The sequence below is a fragment of the Pinus tabuliformis genome, chromosome 3_2 (genome assembly GCF_031772625.1).
Source record: "Pinus tabuliformis cultivar Carrire ecotype Pingquan chromosome 3_2, CPIR1, whole genome shotgun sequence".
In the NCBI taxonomy this organism is placed as follows: Eukaryota; Viridiplantae; Streptophyta; class Pinopsida; order Pinales; family Pinaceae; genus Pinus; species Pinus tabuliformis.
The window spans coordinates 766,502,097-766,525,275 of NC_142302.1; positions in this window are offsets into that span (position 1 = coordinate 766,502,097).

The window sequence follows — 23,179 nt, forward strand, 5'->3', positions numbered from 1 at the left end:
AAACTATGCTTCAACAGATAGTGAACAAGCACAAAACCAACTAGCACCTTATGCTCTTCCTAGCTCTATGGGCCTATAAAACTTTTGTTAAAACATCCACAGGGTTTACTCCTTTCCACCTTGTTTCTAGTGAGGAGGTAGTCTTACCGATTGAGTGTGAAATCCCTTCCCTACACCTAGTTGTAAAACTTCTCCCTCACACCCAACCATTATAACATATATTTATCATGATTGAGCATGCCTCTGAAGATCGTTGTTTTGCACTGCAAACCATAGAAGAGGCCAAGAAGCACACCAAAGCTCAATCTGACAAAAAATTCCAACCTCGTACCTTTCACGAAGGTGATCTTGTTATTGTGTATGACCAGGCCCATGATGTCCTAGGTATGGGAGGTTCAAATAATTATGGATAGGACCTTACATCATTCTTAAGGACTTGGGTAAGGGGGCATATCTTATAGAGGATTTCGAAGGCCAACTTCTTCCTAATCCTTTCAATGCACTCTACCTCGAGATATTTTACCCATAGAATTAATTTGTGTGTATTTATTTCTGTCATGCATTTAGGTAGCTTGCATTCTCTCGTTTGTTGTCCTTTGCACCTTTCATATGAGTCCATCATCTACACTATATATCTTGTATGTTGACAATGCGAGTCGTTTCTCCAGGAATCTAGCCTTGGCAGCTTGGGCCATTTTTACCCCCTTGCATATGTTAGTTCACTCTAATGACATGTGCATTGGTTCTGCCACCAATAATCAAGCCTAATATGATGTAATGATAGGTTTGTTAGTCGATTCTCTTGCTCATCACATCCTTCATCTTCATCTTTGTTTAGATTCCTTTCTACTTGTCATGCAATTGAATGGTGTGTATCATGTGCATAACCAAGTCCTTTTTAGAAAAAATCTATGAGTTAGGATTTTCGTACTTGCATTTGATTCCATTACATTTAGTCATGTTACTAGAACCCAAAATAGCTATGTAAATACCATTGCAAATAATATTCTAGATTGGAATTGATCACATGTATACCACAAAAGACAACCATAACCAAACAAATGGTGAACCACAATTGTCATATCAAAGATGCATAATCACATTATGTATCGACATATAAAAAATACAAGTGTTTGGAATCCACTACTCTAAATACATCATATGCTTGTTGGGCCTCAAATATGCCCATGTTTTCATCATTCAATACCACCATTCATAACCTATATTCATGTACTATTACACTCATTTCACACCATAATTCCATCACTTGTCACCAATTCATGTCTTACGCCTTGTTGTAGCACTCATTGTCCATTGTTATTTAAGTCTTATTCTCAGTTTATTACAAAATGAGAGAAAAATAAAAAAACATGAAAGAAATGGTTGATTTTATATTTTCAAGGGCTTTGAAAGTAATAAACCCACGGGAAGATCTGGTTTGTTTGATCAACAGGCCACAAATCCAACGACAATCGCATAGTTAACTAAGAATGGGTTTATTTGGAAGATCGAATGCGACTGTGTATCAAACACAATTCAAATTTATTGAATTTTGGGTTAATCTCGTCCATCCATCGGAAGAGGTAGGATCCGTCAGACATCGGGTCACAATATCAGGTTGGAAAGTGATCAATTTTCATCTTTTCATCGGACCCGGTAAACCAGCAAATCTAGTTTTATTTCCTATCAGGTCCGGAGATTGGGTCGACAAAGTCATCAAGTTCAGTCCTTAATATCAGACCCAATGAATCACTAAGTTCATTTTTATGTCTTATCAGGTCCGGATGTCGGGTCGGCAAATCATTGGATTCAGTCTTTAATATCGGACCCGACGAGTTATTAAATACAGTTTATGTTCTATCAGGTTTGTAAGGGAGTCAAAGGCGCGTTGAAAAGGTGGATGTGACAGGTTTTATGAACCAGTGTTAATTCTTTTTAAGTTCTGTGGGCCCGCCATCATTTAAATGTCATACAAATTTAACAAGTGCGATCAAGCGATAGTTTAATAAGCACTTTGAGGTGCACTATAGGGAATCAATGAGCATGAAGGCTAATCAGAGCTCTACCTTTGCAGTTGACCATGACGTTAGCACATCTGACCGGAATGTGTGGCCAAAAATCATTGTGGGGGTTCAACCTCGTTGATGCTCTCACACACTCTTTCACCCCCACGGTGCTCCCAAAGCCTTCCACCCTTCCTCTACTGCTCGGTTAAGGCTCAAGATACAGTTTCAAACAGAGAACGGCCATCATCTTTTTAATTTCGTTATTTCTTGTTCTTTTATATTCTTTAGAATGAAGTATCTTTTACCCTTTGTGTAATATTCTGTAATAGTTTTTACTCAGACAGTTAGGGAAATAGTTAAGTAGTTTGATAGTTTTGGATACTATCAACTGTCTCGTAATGTATAAAAAGAAGAAAAATTAGAAAGAAGAGGTTCGAATTTTGGAGAACTTGGATACTAGGCCACTGAATTCCTGATACAACTTATTGATTAATGAAAGAATCAGAATTTTTCCATACATTGTTGGGTATGATTTGACTTCTCTGTTATGTGTCATCTTATGTTTTCTTCCTTTAAGTATAGTAATGAAGTTGCGGGTCTTTATTTTCTTATTTAAATGAAGTTAAAATCCCTTAAAAGAGCACTCCTATACTTGAAGTCCACACCTCTACAATTCTTCTAAGTTACATATAGTAGTTTATGTGTAAGACAACATATTATTTATAACTTCTAAAAGTGTCACAGATAGTAATCCTATGTAAAACAACATATTGTCTATGAATAATTCAAGTTTTCTTCATTCATCATTTATATTCAATGATCAAATGGCATTCTGATATTTTCTGGGCACTTAAGTATTAAGGGTTTAAAACCAAGTCTTCCAGGACTTTCATTTAAGAACATACCATACAATTAAGTGACAAACAAGTGATAGTAACTATAAACATTAATGTCTTAAGAACAATTTCTACACAACCAGGAAATTGGTTTCTTAAGGTACAACATTAATTGGCACCACTGCCGGGGAGAGAAGACAAGAACACTTTTCCCTGGGTTTTCAATAGTTTCCTCTGGTTGTTTAGTGAGGAGGAATTTTTGGTTGTTTTGAATAAAAGCAATAACTCTAGCTCCAAGAAGACCCCATACAAGATCAAACACCTCACAACAAAAGGTTCAAGCCCTTTCATATCCTAAAAAGCTAGTTTCTAAGAAGGTTGGAAGGTCTAAAACCCTACACACACCGATTTCTACATTGTTTGCATCAGGAAACAACTCACCCAAACATTCATCTGATCAAGGGTCACCTATTACATGATCTCCATTTCAAGAACCTAACTGTCAAGAGCATTCTTTAGAGTCTATTACTTCTCCATTATCTGCTATAATTTTTCAACCAGAACCTATAACTACATTACCACCTCTACACACTCCATTTACTCCTTAGTCAAGTTCCACATCTGTTGGTAATCAAGGTTCAATAATTTTGGGAGAAAACATGGAAGTTCTTGCATTCTTAATGAATAGGTATGCACCTCTTCAACTACCACAACCATTGAATCAATTGCCACAAGAGTACCTCAAGATTCTTCCTCGTTTTACAGGGCAAGATGAACAAACAGCAAAGAATCATGTATCAGTATTTTGTAATTTTGCAGAAAACCTAAATGGTGAACATTTAGATGTTGTTCTAAGACTTTTTGTTCAATCCTTGGATGGAGAAGCAAGGAAATGGTTTAAAGGGCTTCCCCATAATTATATTCCTTCTTAGGAAGAGATGGAATGTCTATTCACCCAGAGATGGGGAGAAAAAAGAGACAGTGGGTATTCACTAACAGAGTTTAATGCTATAAAGAAGAAATTTGATGAAACTGTAGTTGAATTTGTCTGAATATTTAATAAATTGTACAATAGTCTTCCAATGGAGATTAAGCCCCCTCCTACTGGTGCAAAAATAACTTTTGCAGGGGACTTTAAGTCAAAGTTTGGACTCATATTAAGGGAAGGAAGATCTCCAACCCTTGATCAGATCCAAACAAATGCATTAGAGATAAAAGAAAATATGGTGGTTGCAGGCAAAGCACCAGAGACACAACCTATCCAAGACAAGGGAAAGGCAAAGATAGAATACTCTCAAAGTCAAACATTAGAGGATATGAGTAATGTAATTAAAACTTTGTCAGATAAATTGAATAAGTTAGAGTTGGAAAATAATAATTCTCATAGACAAACACAATATAATAAGAACTTTAATCCCCAATACAAAAGCCAATCTTTCAAATCTTGCAAAAGGAGAGGAAAGATCGAGATCATATTCAAGCACCATTGTATATAGAAGCAGACCTTGGTGAAGTATTAGAGCACCCTAGGGATCATGAAGATCAAATTTCTACGCCATATGCAGTAGATGAAGATGAACTTGGTGTTGAAGAATAAGAGTATGAATATGCCGAAACATATTCCATTTATGATGAAAATAAAATTGATGAATATTGGATGCAATTCTTTGATTTTATGCAGGCATAACTACATAAAAAATATGAATTAAGGTCAAGGAAAAGATCAAGAAGTTAGGAAAATGGAAGTGAGCAACAAGTTCCAGCTTCTTCAGCAAAGGCGACTCCACAAGAATCTCATCCTTCAAAACAAGTAAATAAAGGAAAGCAACAATAGAATGCAAATGGCAGGACACAAATACTTCAAGGTGAGTCTTCTCAAGACCAAAGGGAAAAAATTCCTTTGGAGAAACTTGCTTCAATTCCCCAAGTAATTCCAGTCATGAAGAAGGTGAAGATGAAAATGAAAGGACTGTTAAACAGGGTCACTTGTTTAGTCTTACTAAAGAGTTGGAAAATGTAAGAATTCAAGTTCCCCTTACAAAATTAGCAAAAACACCAGTTTATCAAAAGGACATTGTTGAGTTTATTAATTTAAAAGAGAATGTGAATATAAATGACACTGTAAATCTACAGGAAGATAAACTAGTAGTGGTTTTTGGTCCACATGTAGAGGAAGTAGACCCTTCAACACCTCCCTTTTATATTTCCTCATTGATCCATGATTTCCTCCTCCATAATTGTATGTTCAATTCAGGAGCTTCACACAATCTTATTCCATTGTCAGTGATGAAGCAACTAAATATACAAGTTACCAAACCTTATAAAGACCTATATTCTTTTGATTCAAACAAAGTCAAGTGTCTAGGGGTCATTGAGGATCTGGTAGTGTCACTAGCCTAGATTCCAGCTAGAAGCTTGGTCATGGATGTAGTAGTAGCAGATATCCCTGCTAGATTTGGAATGCTAATATCTAAGTCATGGGGGGATAAATTGGGTGGCGTTCTGAAACTATATTTTACATATGCTATTATACCGAATTTTGGTGGGGAAGAGAGGAGATTGTATAGAGAAACTAGATTTGTAAAAACAATTACAAAAAATGTAGCAAGTAATTCACCTGTATATAGCCAAGAAAAATATGACTTTGCTCGTTTCATGTTGCATGATAATGCAGAGTTGGCTGAAGATAATCAGAGGCACCTTTCTTTAACCAATGTAATTACAGAGTTGCAAACTAAAGGAGTGTGGAAATGCTTCTTTGATGGAGCATATTCCAAGGAAGGAACAGGTGTTGGTTTTCTTATAATTTCACTTAGAGGTAATATGTTCCCTTTTTCCTTTAAATTGGAATTCGAAGCAACAAACAATGTAGCAGAATATGAGTCCTTGATTATTGCTCTGCAAACAACTAAACAGATGGGAATTAAGTCAATTTCTACTTTTGGAGATTCAGAGTTGATTATCAAACAAATTAAAAATCACTGTCAAACAAAACACCCTAGGCTTAGGGCATACAAAAATGAAGTATGGGATTTGGTTGAGAAATTTTCTGAAGCTTTTAAAATTCAATTTCTTCCAAGGGATGGGAATAGATTAGTAGATTCATTGGCTGTGGCTACTAGTACTTTCAAGCCTCCTATTAATCCAAGACTAAGATATGAGGTAGAAATGAGACACAAACCTTTTGTTCCTGATAATTTTAAATATTGGCAAGTTTTTGAAGATGATCAGCAGATTAAATAATTTTTTACTATGGTTGAAGAGTTTCAAGGCACAGAAATTGATCAGGATGAAGATGAAACATCAAAAGTTGCAGGAGTTAGTGGTTTAAAAGATTCAATAGCTAATCAAAAAAAAATTCAATTGAAAGATAATATTCTACCAAAGGGACTTGTCCCCCTTGAAAAGCTTTTTAACCCCAATGATGTGGTTGTTGACTCAGGAAAAAATTCACAGAATGAACACATTTAGGATCATAACATTGGAACTCAAGAGGAACCCAGGTTAGTAAAATTATTCAGTGGAGTTTCACCTAATTATCAAGAGAGATATATTAAAATTTTCAAGGATTATGTTGATGTCTTTGCATGGTCCTATTAGAATCTCAAAACTTACGATGTAAATATTATTAAGCACAAGATCCACTTAAAGGAGGGAATTAAACCGTTTAAACAGAAGCTTAGACAGATAAATCCGCTACTTCTACCATCAATTGAAAAAAAAGTTAAAAAGTTTCTTGATGCAAAAATAATAGTTTCACTCAGGTACTCCGATTGGGTGGCCAATTTAGTGCTCGTAAGAAAGAAAAATGGAGAGATAAGGTTATGTGTGGACTTCAGAAATATCAGCGGGGCTTCTTTGAAGGATAATTATCCATTGCATAAAATGGATCATGTGCTGTAGAAGGTAACAGGATCTTTTAGGATGTCAATGCTGGAAGGATTCTCTGGGCATAACCAGGTGGTTGTGGATAGGGAAGATCAAAAGAAGACAACATTCACAACTCCCTGGGGAACCTTTATGTATGCCAGAATTCCTTTTGGATTGATGAACGCAGATGCTACATTTTAGAGGGCTATGGACATTGCTTTTGTGGGAGAAAATTTTGTAGTAATATATTTGGATGATATTACTATTTTCTCAAAGTATGATGAAGAAAATTTGGACCATCTGAAAAAGACTTTTGATAAATGTAGAAGATTTGGGTTTTCCTTAAATCTGAAGAAATCTATTTTTGCTTTAGAAGAGCATTGTTTCCAGAGATGGAGTGAAGATAGATCCAGCAAGAGTACAAGCTGTGCAGAAAATACCATTGGCTAGGAGTAAAAAGGATATTCAAAAGTTTCTAGGAAAGATAAACTTATTAAGGAGATTTTTGTCCAATTATGAAGAAATTGTAAAAGAAATTACGAATATGTTGAAGAAGGAGAAGAAGTGAATTGGACCAGGGAAGCTAGAGAATCATTTTCTAGGATTAAAGAGGCATTGCAGGCAGCTCCAATCCTAATCAGCCCTGATTATCAAAAGCCTTTCCAAGTTTTTTCATTTGCATCATCGAGTTCAATAGCTACTGTCTTGTTGTAGAAGAATGATGAAGAGAAGGAACAGCCTGTTGCATTCTTTAGCAAGATTCTCTAGGATGCTGAGTTAAAGTATAATATTCTTGAAAACAAGGTGTATGTTTTGGTAAAAGCCCTGAAAGCCTTTAGAACTTATGTGCTGCAGTCTTAGATCATTTCTTATGCGCAAAATGCTGCAGTAAAAGATGTATTAGTACAGTGAGATGTAGAAGGAAAAAGAGGAAAATGGATATCCAAGATCCAAGAGTATGGCTTGGTTATAAAACCCACAAAGTTGGTGAAAGGCTAAGGATTGGCAAAAATGTTGACAGAATCAAACTTTCAGGCGTTGGGAATTAACTTGCTGACACCTATGGATGAAGGAACAACTGAAGAAAATGAAGAAAAGCGAGATCCAGGTATGAAGATCAGGTATAAATTTTTATGTTCAGAATGGTACAAGCATATAATCCATTATTTTTTTTTTCTTTCCTATCCCCAACCCTTAGATAGAACAAAGTACATAGCATTAAATATCAAAGCACAACCATATGTGATTGTGGAAGGCAGATTGTACTAGAAGGATCCTGTAGGAATTTTGTTGCTATCTTTAACAGAAGATGAGTTTACAGAGGCAATCAAAGATCATCATGAGAGGTTATGTGGAGGACATTACAATTGGAAAGTTACTACACATAAAATCCTTTAGACAAGATTTTATTGGCCTACTTTATTTGGTGATACATATAAGTTTGTTAGAAGCTGTCAGAAGTGTCAGCTTTTTGCTGAGAAGAAGAGGTTAGCTCCCTTGCCTTTGATTCCAGTCTTCATAGAGGAACCATTCAGACAATGGGGATTGGACTTTGTTGAAGAGATTAACCCACCTTCAAGTGGACAACACAAGTGAGTTCTCACGGCAACTGATTACTTCACTAAATGGGTAGAAGTTATACCTACTAAGAGGGCAAATGATCAGATAGTGATGAATTTCTTAGAGGAGAATTTTTTCAGCAGGTTTGGATGCCCCATCAAAATCATAATAGACAATGCCCAAGTCTTCAATTCAAGTAAGTTTATTGTTTTGTATCAAAAGTATAATGTTATTTTGTCCCATTCAATAACTTATCATCCACAGGGAAATGGATTAGCTGATCCACTAACAAAACTTTGATGAAGATCCTTAAGAAAACTATTGCAGAGAACCAAAAAGACTGGGATTCTAAGTTAAAGTTTGCTCCATGGGCTGCTAGACGTTGTTGGGAAAAGTATCCAATACGGAATGACCCTATCCCACTCTAAGGGTGATAGTACCTCAGCAACAATCGAAGCAAAGCTATCTAAGATTTCTTCTTTATGAAAGTAAAATAGGAGAGAAAGGGATCCACTAACCGATATCTTTCGCTAATGGTTGATCCAATCTTCTCTCCTTGCTGCTTGCTCCCAGCTCCTTGCTCTTTCACTGGCCCAGCTACACACAGATCCTGCAAAATGGCAAGAGAGGGAAACTACAAGAAGCATACATTCATAATTGATTCAAGGATTAGAATAAATCAAATACACAAGTATGACAATACATCATTGAGACACATGCATATAGAAGAACCTCAAATGCTTTATTAATGGAAGAAGTAAAGTTCAGGAAGTGATACAACCATAAGAGGCCCAATCCAGCATCACCTTCCCAGCAGAAAGAAATCTCCTCTTCACCTCCTTCAAAGCAAATCACCCAATAGTTCTAAACTCAAACCAACAGCACTTCCTTACATTCACAAGATTCCAGCCTCCTTAGACCTCATGAGAGAGCTCTATATATAGGAGTTTTGGAGAAAGGATGAGTCAGCTTGAGGCTGGCATGAAGCTGACTAGTGTCCTCTCTCACTTCAGTTCTTAAGTCCACTTGGAGATTCTAACTTCCACTTGGGGATTTGGAACCTCTTACTCATCACCAGTCGAATTCCCTGATCCAAGTGTCATTTTGGAAGCTTCCTGGGCGCTGACACCTTGAGGAATGACTGTGCCACTTGTCCAAGTACGCTCAGCGCAGGTGGCCTTCTTTGAAGTTGACATTCAGCGCAGGTACAGAGTGGAGCACTTGACATTCAGCGCAGATGCTCAGTGGAGCAGTTGACATGATCCAGAAATTGCTTGTTTTTGAGTGTTTTCAGGTGGAGAACTGTTATTCAGTGCTGTGGTTTGCTGACCTTGTTCCTCTAGGGGTAGGAACAACATGTTTAGGGACTTTGGATCCCTTAGATTATGGACATTTCATGCTTCATGCTAAGGCACAAAAATGTCTATAACACTAGAGTGACTAAAATAAGGTCTATATGCAAATCACCTTTTGAATTAGTATATGGAACTCAGGCTTTGTTTCCAAGTCAACTTGTGAAGCCTATGATTGCAATGATTTAGGAGGCGAAAGAAGAACCCAATGCTTTGATAAGAAGAATGAATAAAGTAGTGGAGCTAAGTGAGAACAGGGACAAGGTAAGAGACAACTTGATTATGTATCAATCAAAGATGAAAAGTATTTTTGACAGAAAAGTCAAGGAGATTGACTTTAAAGTTGCAGACCTAGTATTAAGATGGGATACCAGAAGAGAAGATAAGGGTAAGCATGGGAAGTTTGATCCTCTCTGTTATGGCACTTTTAGAATTATTGAAGCAAGGTCCAATAACACTTTCCTTCTTGAGGATCTTGATGGTGAAACTTTATAATTGCTTGTTAATGGGCAGTACCTCAAGCATTACTTCCAGTTCTGAAGCATAAGCATCTTATCATTGTAGATATCGGAGTGAAATCAGTGTACAAATGCCATAGAATTTGAATTTATGTAAGCAATATGTGACTCCATGCCCGAGGTGAAGGCACTGATCTGTGGTTCTTAGTGCTTCTGTGGAAAAAGCACTATCCCTAGGTGGAGCTAGATGTTGTAGCACTCATTTTCCATTGTTATTTAAGTCTTATTTTCAGTTTATCACAAAATGAGAGAAAAATCAAAAAACATGAAAGAAATGGTTGATTTTATATTTTCAAGGGCTTTGAAAGTAATAAACCCACGAGAAGATTTGGGTCGTCCAATCAATAGGCCACAAATCCAATGGCAATCGCATAATTAACTAAGAATGGGTTTATTTCAAAGATCGGATGCAACGGTGTATCAAACACAGTTTAAATTTGCTGAAGTCCGGGTTAATCTTAGCCATCCATCAAAAGAGGTGGGATCTGTCAAACATTGGGTCGCAATATCGGGTCAGAAAGTGATCAATTTTCATCTTTTCATCAGACCCAATAAAACATCAAATTCATTCTTATTTCCTATCAGATCCAAAGATCGGGTCGGCAAAGTCATCAGGTTCAGTCCTTAATATCGGACTTGGTGAATCATTAAATTCAGTTTTATGTCTTATTGGGTTTGGATATCAGGTCAGCAAATTTTTGGGTTCAGTCTTTAATATCAGACCCAACAAATTATTAAATACAGTTTATGTTCTATCGGGTCCATAAGGGAGTTAAAGGTGCATTGAAAAGGCGGATGCAATAAGTTTTATGAACCAGAGTTAATTCTTTTTAAGTTCCATGGGCTCACCATCATTTAAATGTCATACAAATTCAACAAGCGTGATCAAGCGATAGTTTAATAAGCACTTTGAGGTGTGTTGCGGGGAAGCAATGAGCACAAAGGCTAATCAAAGCTCTACCTCCATAGTTGACTGTGACGTTAGCACAGCTGACTGGAATGTGTGGCCAGAAATCATTATGGGGATTCAACCTCATTTATGCTCTCACACACTCTTTAACCCCCGCGATGCTCCCAAAGCCTTTTGCCCTTCATCTACTCCTCGGTTAAGGCTCAAGATACAGTTTCAAACAGAGAACGGTCATCATCTTCTAAATTCTGTTATTCATGTTATTTTATATTCTTTAGAATGAGGTGTATTTTACCCTCTGTGTAATATTCTGTAATAGTTTTTACTCATATAGTTAGGGAAATAGTTAAGTAGTTTAACAGTTTTGGATACTATCAATTGTCTCGTAATGTATAAAAAGAAGAAAATTTAGAAAGAAGAGGTTCGAATTTTGGAGAACCTGGATACTAGGCCACTGAATTCCTGATACAACTGATTGGTTAATGAAAGAATTAGAAGTTTTCCATACATTATTGGGTATAATTTTGTGACTTCTATGTTATGTGTCATCTTATGTTTTCTTCCTTAAAGTATAGTAATGAAGCTGCAGGTCTTTATTTGCTTAATGTAATGAAGTTAAAATCCCTTAAAAGAGCGCTCCTATACTTGAAGTTCACACCTCTGAAATTATTCTAAGTTACAGATAGTAGTTTCTCTATAAGATAGCATATTATTTATAACTTCTACAAGTGTCACAGATAGTAGATCCTATGTAAAACAACATATTTTCTATGACTAATTCAAGTTTTCTTCATTCATCATTTATATTCAACAATCAAATGGAATTATGATATTTTCTGGTCACTTAAGTATTGAGGGTTAAAAACCAAGTCTTCCAGGTCTTTCATTTAAGAACATAACATACAATTAAGTGACAAATAAGTGACAGTAACTATAAACATTAATGTCTTAAGCACAATTTCTACACAGCCAGGAAATTGGTTTCTTAAGGTACAACACACCTCATGGTTTATTATCATTAGTTTTATTATATTTTATATGATTAAAGATTCCTTTTCCATGATTTACTAATGCCAGTTTTTCTAAGTTCATTTCTCATAGGGTTCCATTGCCGAAATTCTTCACAAGTCAATTGAACTAGTTGGTACAAGTAGAGTACGAGAATATCCAATTTGGGGTTTCCACATTTTGGCATGCTTCCGGGAAAACCGAGGGAGGTTATTGTCCAAAATAATGTTTTAATACCTTTCCATGTGTTTGATTGCAACTAGGTCGCACATGTGGGTCCCTAGGAGCTAATCAACAAATCTACTCAAAATGTGCACCGTTTCCAAACTACCAAGTTTGACATTGATTTCCATGCAGATTGAGGTGAATATGGAAAATATGAGAAAATGGGTTTGTTAAACATATAACCCATTATCTATATCCAAAACCATTTCTCTAGATTCTAATTTTTCTAAAATTTATAAGTGGGGCTTGGAGGAAGTTTTATAAAAAATTATTGTTTTCCAGAGTTCTAGAATCATGCAAAAAGAGCCAGACAACCAACTTTGGGCACAATTTACGATGATATGGATTTGAATGAGACAAATCCAAAAGAGGTTGTTTTTTAAAATATAACAATTTAGATTCTCTTCAAACATTTTTCCAAAATTTTCCGTGGTTAGGAAGATATGTCAATATCTTTGGGGTCAGTTTGTTAAAATTGTTCAATTTTCCATAATTGAGGAAAATGACTAATTCACTTTGTAAATCTTATAAATGGCTTAGGCATGATTTTTATTGTAATATTTGGGAGGTTTTTGAAAGGAAGAGAAGCAGGGAAGGAATAAAGGGTGCATTGAAGATCTTTTGTAATAATAATTGAATCTTAATTGAATTTTGCTTCATCTCTAAATTCTTTGTAAATATTATGACTATGTTTTGAATTTCATTTTTATTGAGTTAGTTTAGGCTTGCTCCAGGAGTAGAAAGGTCCCACCACAACTGAAAACAATTCCTTTAGCTTATTTAGATCATAGGATTTACATTCAAAGTGTGAATTTCATCGAGAAATTTGTTGTGTGAAATCTAGCATCATTCTGTACTTAAAACTTTGTCTTGTAGATTTGAAATTAAAAATTCTAGAATTATTTTCAATTAGAAGCTTTCTTACTTTTCATAGCATAACCATTTCCTTGTAAGAGCAAGTCTGTGTGTGAATTCGATTGCGCAAGTAGAGATATTAGTTTAATGCAAATTGATTTGGCTTTCATTTACTTTTGAATTTCGATTATGAGTTTCCTCATTATGAAGAGTGAGATTTCTTTCGAATGATTTATTTCATTTAGATTAGGTGTCCTGAATTGAAGGTTTTTCATAGATTTGCAATGTGTTTCTTTTAATAGATATTTCAAGTTAAAATTGCTATCATAGGTGTCATTTTTAGCAAGTGTATGGTGTGTTATTTTAAGAATTTCTTTTATAGTGGTAATTGGTGTTATTCTATAGCAATAAAACAACAAATTGATTCCGCACTCTAAATTAGGTTAGATGCTCTAATCTTGCATTTCCTGTGCTTCTGCGGCGAACCCTACAAGTCCTAGATTGATAATTTAATGTTGGAATTATAACACATAATTTCCCCAACGTTTTTGGTGTCGTTGCTGGGGAGGTGCTAAAAGGATTAGAGCTTAGTTTCTTTCACAAGTTTTTGTGTGATATTAGTTGCAAGGAAATTAGATGGCAGAGAGTGTACAGTAAGACGTGAGTGAAGAGCCATGCATCCACTATTGTGGGGTTGCTCCAAAGGTTGTGTTGAGTAGTAAAAAGGGTCTTTTTAACCTCTATTTACCTTACATTAATTATCAATCCAGGTACGATTTGTTATCTCAAGAGTGTACTCAATCTGAGGCGGTCACTTGTCAAGAGTGATGCTAGTAGTATAGTGCTTTTACAAAAGTAAACAAATGCTAGAAACAAACTCTAAATGTAATGACAAGAAACTTAAATGCTTTGTAAGTATTTATTTAAGAAACTACAGCAATCATCAGTCAACGATGCAGTAATGATAACTCTTTCCTTTGTAAACTGATGCAAATGAAAAGCAATCAAAGAGAAGATCTCCAATCTAGGAACCAGACAGCAATAGTCAATGTTTGCTACAGTTGCAGATCGTTCTGTTCACACCAAAGACAATACTTGAAATGACAATTCAATTGAAAAAAAGCGGAACAACAACTAGTCTATTGAAAAGATCGGACAACAAAGGTTAACCTACAGGAATAAATCAAGCAGCAATTGTAACCGAAAGGAGTTGAACCATAATCTTTAACTAGTAAGTGAATTGAAAAGCAATCCAAGAATGAAACAAAAAACCTAAGCAAGTCTATGAAATATTGAACAGCAAACTAAATCAAATATAAACACACAGTGAATCTAGAATGATGGAGTCAGTAATCTGCTTTTAGCATCAGAAGTATTAACCATGGTTATAAGGGAACAAGAGTTGTGATGGTAATGGAACAATAATCTGATTCATCAGCAATCACAGTTATAGGTAAACCGTAGCTAAATGAACAACAATGTCAATCTGTAAATGAACAACAGTGTTACTCCGCAAATGAACAATACTTATCAATCTGTAAATGAACAACGAGGTCAATGTATAAATGAACAACAAAGTCTGAATTAGACAACACGATATGATTTCAGAATGAAGAGCATAACATGTTCAGTTGCAAATAATAATCTTACTATTCAAATGTGAATTCAATGTAACAAAGCAAGTAAATGAAATGTAAAGGAACAATATATTACTAAATAGAATAAATACATGAAATCAAACCACACATGACTTGTAAAAGGAAAATAATGATACAGGAAGCAAGTGATCACTAGGGTCGGGCCCTTAACCACCAAGGATGCACTATTGCGATTACTCCAGAATCAGATAACGGAACAACAACAAATTTTATGTATTAATCATAAAAACAAAGTTACAGTGATCACTCTTTAAAGAGAGTCGATGATCAAAGTTCAAATGTGAACAACAAATTCTATCAATCAACAACAATCCCCTTGGGCTAGCAGTGCTATCCATTTTTATAGTGGCCAGGCAGAAATACCAAAAACACAGATATCCTTAAGGTAGCGATCCCTCAGGATCAAAAGATCCTAAGGGATTTGCCAGATCTTTAATCTTCAGTTATCTCTTCGTCCTCTTGCGCTGATATTGCATTTCTTCTTCCTTTTCCTAGCCCATGCACTCTAATCTCAATTGCCTAGTCTGGATGCGGTTTCTTGTCAAAGGGACAACAGTTGGTTTTGCCTTGTCTTTTCCTCTAAAATGGCGATCTTCCATTTTCTTCATTTTCTGCATAGAAAAAAAGGAAATAATTAGTCATTTTATGTTAATCACAAATCCCCTTAACTTTATCATAATCCTTTATCATATACCCATCTTAGAATGTAAAGAAGTTATGAATTCAAGGAAAAGATAAAGAAATAAGTGGCAATTACATACCTTTTCTAATGCTCAACACACCCCCCTTCTTACCCTTTTTCATGCCCTCATGAAAACATTGTAATTAACATGCAAGGTAGTTAGGGAATAGGCAGGAGAAGGATTCTCAGTCAGTGGTCTACAACCATGATTCCTAGCTAAGATTTCAAAAAATTTCCCTGTCCGACCTTCAGGCAATTCATATAAGGCTCTATATCCTGGTGCGGGATACCAAATAATTGGACTTCGGAACCTACAGCCTAACCAAGACGGGCCTTCTCTCAAGATGAGGTCACCATAGATAACCAAGTGGTCAACAACTAGCTTAAAATTCTCATAATTGAATGGTTCTCTGTTTTGGATATTCTGATTGGAAGTCTGGTATCGGAATTTAGCTGCTACTATGACAAGGTCTTTGATGGTTAGGAAGTATTCTACCCCTTGCCGGATGACTTCCATGTGAATAGGTCCCAATGTCTGGATTACACCCTGTGCTCTCATTAAGCTCCTATGTTTATTCCATAGCTACAATGGGTTTCTAGGTTCACCCCTTACCCACAGATCTAACCCATTCTCCTGTCTCTAGAAGGTATTGTAGGCTTTAAGCCACTTTATCTGATTAACAGCAAAAGAAATAAATGCCTGAAGCTGGATATCACCCACAAAAGGGCTAGGGTTCTTTTCTGTTTCTCCATCTAACACAAGATTGTGTAAATAAAATTCACATAACAATCACTAGACTTTCACCCCGTAATGCTTACAACAATTTATGAAATCATCAATGGTTTTTATCTCTATAGGAACCCCTGCCTTGACAGTCTTAATTTTCAATTGTAAATATCTTTCCATAAAAAACAAAGCATAGTTTCTGGCAGGTGCCCTACACGCTAGAACATCAATATACAGAGAACATAAGGTATCCATTTGATTCATAACTGTGTCTAGTCTATGGGTTACCTTTTTGACTTTTTCCTCTGGCATTGATATTCTTTAGCTGTTGTTGTAACTTTTGATATTTCTCTTGAGGAATAGTTTCCTCTGTGAGCTTTTCTATCATTTGTTGGGCCTGTGTTGGATCCTTTTGCAGCGTTACTATCCTCGGGTCATTATCCATCATGACATTTTTGGGCTGGAGATCTACTTGGATATCCTTATTGCGACATCTAGTTTTTATAGTCTGTGTTTCCTTCTCATGAACTATCAATGCCTCTGTCTGAACTTCCTTATCACAGGCTGGTGTGTTGTCTGTTTGTGCTTCTACATTTGTAATAGCCACATTCTTTTCCTTTTAGTCCTAAATAATAACAGGTTTTACTTGAGCCCTCTTAGTCTTTTTCTTATGGGGTTTTGCCTGGCTAGCTGCACGCTTTACCCCAGGGGTTCTTTTTTAGTTCTTCCCCATTTTTAAGACTCATATTTGTTGGCGAAGTTGTTTAATTACATTAAGTAATCTATGTTGTTCCTTTCGCAATTTTTTAATTTCATTTGTTTTCTTAGAAGGAACAGTTGTTACTTTTCTTGGGCCTAGGCTCTATTTTTTAGGGATTGCATCCTTGCCTTGGCCAATTTCCATGTTTCCTTCTTGGAACACTTCTTTAGTGTTCTTTTGATTGGGTTTTTCAGGGGTAGAAACCCTGGTTTGTTCTGTTGTCTCCTGGGCAGCTTCTTCTTCAACTTCTTCTTCATCATGCATTTCTTCGGGTGTATTCTAACTAGGAGTAGAGTATTCCTAAGACTGTTCTTCTTCTTTCTCCTCATCACCCTTCTCCCCAGATGCACCCTTATCATGAGCAGAGTGATCATGGGATTGTTCTTCTTCTTCCTCTTCGTCACACATTTCCTCAGACGCACTCTTACCATGAGAAGAGTGTTCCTGCGGCCCTTCTTCAGTATCAGGGTTGATTAGGCTATGACATTAGACATACTCACCTATTTTGGCCAAAATTCGGGCCAATTCATCTTCTTACAGAGGGTTTTGGAGTGGACTTTCACTGCGTTGCTCTACTTCCTCCCCTTTTTCCTGACTGGATTGCTCAGTTTCCTCTTCCAGTTCCTCTTCTTCGTTTTCTTCCAATTCTTCTTCATTTTCTCCTCCTTCAAGTTGTGGGGGTTGCTCATCTTCTGAGTCATGTATTTCTACTAGCTGGCTACTGTTTCCCTAGGAATTTCCTAGAATTCCTCTGCTTCTTTCCAATCTAACAAATTGTCCTCGTTTCGATGGTCTAATTGATGTGCTAGCAATGTGTTTTTGTTTCGGAGTAGGTAAGGCCAGTACCCCATCTATCGAGAAGATCAATTCTTCCCAATTACTCTACTGTTGGTCAAGACTGTAACTGACTAGCAATCAAATTAAACCATGATGGATTACTACTGATTTAACATGGCGAGATTTTCTTATACTTCAGGCAACATCATGCAATAAAAAATTTAAGAACGTAGGCAAATTAACAACACATTTTTGTTTTAACACAGCTAATAGTTTGAGATGGCGTGGTCTTACCACGTCTTTTCTGCCATCGCAAGTGATGTAGCTTTGGATAATTCTGGCCAATTCCACCCAAGGCTCTCCCAGGGTTGCTGGCAGGACTCCTTTTCCTTTGATAGTAAGGTTCCGCCCTTTGTCCTAGAAGATGGTTATAGCATCTTGCAGTCTCACCTTTTGAAGGGTCCATACTGGTCCGATGGCAGGTAGTCCCGAAACTTCAACAATTATCTCATCTGTTACTGCTATTTGTCTCCCTCTCACCATGGAATGATTTTCCTGCAAATTATGTAGAAATTAAATTGCCATCGTCTCATTAGATTGTTGTAAACGGTTAAGGTAGGCTATCCATCCTACCCTTACTAAGATTTCTCGTGCAGAATTAGAGACCATTAACACCTGTGGCTCGCTGCAAATTGATCTTCCTCCCATTTTTTCAGGCTTAGCACACTGTAAAAAACGCAGAGATGATGATGGAACAACAAGTTGTCCAAATTTTTAGCTTACAGTTAAAAAACACAGGGAAGACGATGGAACAGCAACTGTTCAAACTTTAACTCACTGTTAATTTTTACAAAGCAACATAGAAATGGTGTTGGAACAGCAAGCCACGTACATTGGGAAATACAATACCATTAGACTTGCTATTCCTGAGTTTTGATGAAGTCATAATAGCTCCGAATATTGAGTTGACATGTATACCAGTGAATTATGGAGATCACCTGCGCCCCCCTATAATGTGATAGGCCATCCTCGGCCGTCAAATAAAGGAGTAGCATGCTGAACTGCAATCATACAGTGGAATAAAGGAACAACATATAAATCGATGACATGTTTACAAAAATGAGCGGATTACTAAAATTGAGGCTTATGATGGAAATCGCTAATAAATATGGAAATGTCGTGATATGATGCGAAAAATAGAGGACAGGACAGCTGACGTGAATAAAAGTTCTTATGCAGTCATTATCCACTTTAACCATGATGATTGATTTGTAAATGATTTTCATGTATCAAAGGTTAGAAATGGCTATATGACATAATCTCATTTGATATCACTATAAAGATATAAGAAGAAGGGTTTATAATGACTATTGGTGGAAAAAAATACGACTTCAATACCATCAGCAGAGCTTTTTTGCCCACAATATTCCATAACCTTGACAGAGTTGCTTATTTCACCCTTGGAACCATAATCCTTTATGTATGCCTAGGAAAGTGTTGTGCGATGTCAAAATGGAGGTCATTGTGTTGGCTTGGTAACTAGATGAATCACAATGCCATTCACCAGGAAGGAGTGAAAGGTGGACAGGTCGGCTTGTGATGAGACCTCTTGTTCCAAGGACTTTTTATTTTTCTGATGTGCCTCTTGGATCATATCCCTGGTGTAATGGCCATAGTGGGAATGTCACTTCACTTTCTTCCTTATGATCATGATAGGCTGGCTCTTGATGAGACCCCCTATCCTTCATCTAAAAAATCATGTTAGTAAAGATATGTATCTTTTCTTTTTTTTCTTTTCTTTTATATATCACTTTCCTATTTATATACAAAGGGTGGCTTATCACCCCTTAAGATTAGGGATGGTGGAAGAAGTCTGAACATCTCAATAGAGAAAAATATGCTCTTATTCTTCTTCAATAATAATGATCAAAGAGAATTGTGGGGATTTAGGGAGAACCATCATGATAAAAATAATCAATCAAATTGGTGTTAGTGAAAATAAAGACAGCAAAGTGATATAAATAGTTTTGTCCTTTCTTCTTTTCTCTTATCAATTCAAAGCAATTTCTTTAAAGATAACGATTTTTCCTTGGTTTGTTGATTTCAGTATGCTCTAGTTTTTGTATTCTTGGATAAATGTATATATGTGCCTTAAATGACCATCACTCACAAAATTCCTCTAAATGGTAAAACACACATACACACAAAAAGAAGAAAAATGCACTCAAAAAGTGATGTTCTTTAGATGGAATAGCAAATAAAACAAGCGCAAACAAAAATGCGGAAATGTTGTTCCTTCGGAAAGGAACAACAAAAACAAAAGTGTTGTTCCTTTAGAAAGGAATACCAAAAATGTGGAAGTGCTATTCCTTCGGAAAAGAACAGCAAAGCGTGAAAGTGTATCCCTTCGGAAAGGAACAACAAAAATGCGGGAGTGTTGTTCCTTCAGAAAGGAACAGCAAAATGTGAAAGTGGTGTTCCTTCGGAAAGGAACAGAAAAAATGTGAAAGTTTTTTTCCTTTGGAAAGGAACAGCAAAACGTGAAAGTGTTGTTCCTTTGGAAAGGAACAGCAAAACGTGAAAATGTTGTTCCTTTGGAAAGGAACAGCATAATGCAAAAATGTTGTTCCTTCGAAAAGGAATAGCAAAATGAAAAAGTGTTGTTCCTTCAAAAAGGAACAACAAAATGGCAAAAATATTGTTCCTTCAGAAAGGAACAGCAAAATGCAAAAGTGTTGTTCCTTCGGAAAGGAACAGCAAAATGTAAAAAAAATTGCAGAAATGCAGAAATATAAATATGTACAGAAAGTAATTTACACAAACAGAACAGAAAAAGTTATGTACAAAATTTAAAAGTAATAAAATTACTTAGTGAACCAAAGGCAAGGAAGGATTATCTTCCTCAGCCAAAACCTTCATGTCATAATCTTCCCGGAGTTGCTGGTAAAAGGATGCCTGAGTAAGCGGTTTATGATACAGTCACACTCGGTGGCCATTTGCTTTAAAGGTATGTCTAGATCCATCAATAGTAGTCAAAGTAATGGTGCCATTTTCATGCACTTTCTGCATTTCATACGGTCCAAGCCAGTGAGTCTGAATTTTTCCCGGAAAATCCTGAAACCTAGAATCGTATGGGAGTGCCCAATCTCCTTCATGGAAAATTTTCATTTTGATCAGAGCATCATGCCATTTTACTCTCTGCTGTTGGATTAATGCAGTGTACTGAAGAGCCGAGAGTCTAATTTCATCTAGCTTTTTGATTTGATGTAGTCTATTAGTTTGGGCCTCATTTAAATCTAGATCGACTTCATGTGCTATTCTTAACGTTTGTATTTCGAACTCTATTGGAAATATGGGTTCCTTTCCAAATACTAGATGATATGATGAATAACTGATGGTGTTTCTCCACGTTGTTTGGTATGCCCACAAGGATTTTGGCAATCTTGTAGCCCAATCACGTCTGTGTGAAACAATGGTTTTTGTTAATATTGCCTGTATCACTTTATTCATGCTCTCTACTTGGAAATTTTCTTGTGGGTGATACGGAGTGGTAATTCTATGCTGAATGTGATAATTTTTTAATGTTGCAGTGATTTTATTACCTGAAAACTGTGGTCCTCCATCCATGATTATGTCTCTTGGGAGGACATATCGCACAAATATTTGGAACAGGAAATGAATCACAGAGTCCTCTGTAGCTCTTGGAAGTGCCTCTGCTTCAGCCCATTTGGTCACATACTCTGTTGCTACCAGAATATATATTTTCTAGTTTGATGATGGGTTGATCGGGCCAACAAAATTGAGCACCCAATGATCAAATGGTTCAATTACTAGTTGTGGGTTTAAAGGCATTTCGTCAGACTATCCAGGGCGTCCTGCTCTTTGGAAACTGTCACAGGCTTGAACAAATTTCTTTGCATCTTTGAAGATTGTGGGCCAGTAATACCCTGTTTGAAGAACTTTGTGACCAGTTCTTTGATCTATGAAATGTCCGCCACATGGTCCATCATGACAGCCTTTCAGAATGTCATATATTTCATCTTCATGGACGCATCTTCTGATGTGCATATCTGCCCCTATATGAAATAGGTAGCCCCCAATCTAAGAAAATTGGGTACTACGTTGCACAATCTATTTTCGTTCATTAGGGGTCAGATGCTTTAGTAATTTTCCTATTGCTAAATAATTTGCAACATCAGCGTTCCAGGGTGTCTTGACAATAACAACAAATAAATTTTCATCTGGAAATTGATCTTCGATTACTGTTGCATCCACTGGCTTCGTCATTTGTGAGAGAAAATCAGCTACAAGATTCTCTTTCCTAGGTTGATCTTTTATTGTGATGTGAAATTCCTGCAATAAAATCAACCATCTTCTTACTCTACCATTTTTAATTGGTTTATTTGCTAAATATTTTATGGCAGAGTGATCTGTATATAAAACAACAAGATATCTAGTGATATAATACCTAAATTTATTTACAGCATGTATTACAATGAAAAATTATTTTTCAGTAATAATATAGTTTAGCTCAACAGGAGACAAATTCTTGCTAATATAATAGATTGCATATGGTTTTCTCTCTTCTTCCTACCCAAGGACTGCTCCAATAACTATGTCCAAAGCATTTGATGAAATTTGAAATGGCAGGTCCCAATTTGGGCCTCTGAGCACTGGGGCTGTTGACACAAGATTTTCCAGATCCTCAAAAGCATCGTCGCATTTATATGTCTAGACAAAATCAACATTTCTTGTTAGTGTGTATAAAGGTGCATCTATTTGAGAAAAATGTTCTATAAATCTCTTATAATAACCAGAAAATCCAAGAAAACTGCGTACCTCTATCTATGTGGTAGGTGTAGGTATTAGAAACATTATTTGAATTTTGGCCGGATCTACCTGTATTCCAGCTGCTGAGATATAATGACATAGGATGAGTCCTTCAGTCATCATCGTATATCACTTTTCATGCCTCAAGCAGAGCCTGGTGGCGATACATCGTTGCAGCACCTTTTCCAATGTGTCTACTGCTGGGTCGAAATCATCTCCATATGGTGTGAAATCATCCATGTATACTTCGAGCCCTTCATTTATTAAATCTGAAAAGATTTTGAAGATGGCCCTTTCAAATGTGGTAGGATCATTGCATAGTCCAAAGGGTAGGACTCCGTAGGCAAACATTCCCCAAGGACAAGTAAAAGTAGTTTTGTCTTGGTCTTCAGAGGCAATCTGAATCTGATTGTATCCACTGAAGCTATCCAAGAAAGCAAAGAATTTCTTTCTTGCTAATGTGTCTAATACCTGATCAATGAATGGGAGGGGAAAGTGGTCTTTCTGTGTTGCTTTGTTTAATTCTCTATAATCTACATCCTCCACTTTTCATTCTTCTTTGGCACCACTACAAGCGGAGAGACCCACTTGCTATCGGAGATCAG